This window comes from Elephantulus edwardii, unplaced genomic scaffold (genome assembly GCF_000299155.1).
Source record: "Elephantulus edwardii isolate Elephantulus edwardi_28Jun2011 unplaced genomic scaffold, EleEdw1.0 scaffold00051, whole genome shotgun sequence".
NCBI classification, from domain to species: Eukaryota; Metazoa; Chordata; class Mammalia; order Macroscelidea; family Macroscelididae; genus Elephantulus; species Elephantulus edwardii.
In genome coordinates, this window is record NW_006399801.1 from 18,240,374 (window position 1) to 18,242,467 (window position 2,094).

The window sequence follows — 2,094 nt, forward strand, 5'->3', positions numbered from 1 at the left end:
GACCCTATGTACAACAGCCCTAAACTCTACTCTGTCCTGTGCCAATCGCACTGTCTCTGACATTCCTATCCCCATTACCCCAGTCACTGAACCAATCCACCTCATAGAGGGCCTTCCCCTCCTGCGCTGTCCCTCCACCCTCCCAAGCATGGCGCTGTCCCTCCACCCTCCCTAGCATGATGTCCCTCTCCAAGGACCGGTCTCTCCTTACAACATGATCAAAGTATGTTAGATGGAGCCTCAGAATACCTGCCTCCAAGGAGCCACCCAGATTAACCCTCTCCAGGATGAATCTGTTTGTTTTCCTAGCAGTCCATGGTACCCTCAATACTCTTCTCCAGCACCACAGCTCAAAGGCATCAATTCTCCTTCTATCCTCCTTAGTCATTGTGTAACTCTCTGATGCATAACAAGTGATTGCAAAGACCATGGCCTGTATTAGACGCACCTTAGTCTCCAGAGAGACACCATTGCTCTTCAGTACTTTGGAGAGGTCCCAAACAACAGACTTTCCCATGGCAATACGTCTCTTAATTTCCTGGCTACTGGTGCCAAGAGTGTTGACTGTGGAGCCAAGCAAACTAAAGCTGTGAATAATCTCAATCTCTTCACCATCCATCATTATTAATGATACTGTTGGATAATTTCAGCATTCTGTTGGAATAACTTTCTTAGGAATAGTAAGACACATGGATCTCTTTCAGTGTGTTTATCCGGTAGCTGTCTTCCAAATTTCCTGAAATAGACTAATGAGTGAATTCAAACTTGCATCTGAAAACCGTAGAAACAATCAGACATACATAAATATCATGGAGCAGGACAGTCTCTCTGGCTCCAGCAGAAGCCAGCAGTTGTACTGCAGAATGGGGAAGGAGTAGATTTCTGGGGGTCTTCTCGTTTAGGCTTGCACCTGGTACAGCAAGATGCCTTATGTATGAAATAGCCCCTCCTAAGAAGATGTCCAAAGTGTGTGATGAAGTTTCTTTATTCCTGCCTCCAAGGAGCAGCTTGGCTTTTCCCATGACAGATCTGTTTTGTTTCTGGAAGTCCAAAAGGTGAACCTGGGAGTTCAAGGTGGATATATGAAGAGGATATGGTACCAGAGATATAATTATTGATTTTAGAGGAATCTTGTCTGAAAATAGAGAATACCAGAAGAATATCTATTTATACACTATTGACTATGCAATGTCATTTGACAATTTGGATTATAACAAACCATGGTTAATTTTAAGAAGAATAAATCCCAAAATAATTTATTATGTTCAAAGAAACCTATATCAGGACCAAAAAGCTGTTTTCTGAACAGAGCAAGGAAGCATTGTATGATTTAAAATTAAGCATATCTGTCAGGGCTATATCCTTTCTCTCTACCTGTTCAGCCTGTATGCTGAATATATATTTGAGAAGCTGAATTTTATAAGGAATAATGTGATATCAGGATTGTAGGAAGACTCATTAACTACTTGTGTTATGCAGATGACACAACCTTGTGTCCTAAAAATGAGGATTTAAAACATTTGCAGAAGGTAAAAGACTGCAGCTTTTAATAAGGATTGCATTTCAACATCAAGAAAACAAAAAATCCTAGCCAATGGGCCAATTGACAACATCATGATAGATAGACAAACTAGTGACACTGTCAACAATTTCATTAGGAAAGGTATTTCATTGAGAAAATTTGATGTTAGGGACCCCCTCTAAAGTACTGAGGGGCAATTAGGCCAGTGCTGCTCCATGGGAGCAAGATGGGGAATTTTCTCCTATGCAATTTAATGGCTCTGAAAACCTGCTGGAGGATAATGTATGAGCTGGTTCTGATCGATGATTTACAGCAAAGAATATAGAAGGGGAATTCTGATGGCTTAATCCATAGAGACTGCACTGCCAACCAAAAGATACTGCCTTTCGTCTGGTTTGAATCCACTATTCTTCTCCAGTGTGGTTGACAGCTTCTGAAATCAGCTGAAGTGTCAGTTATGAGTTATTATTTATTCAACAACTATGACTTAGGGACTTCTGCAATGGCCTTGAGTGTGTCAGTGATTGTGAGGATGACAAAAGACAGGGCAGAGCTCACTTGACGGTACCTAA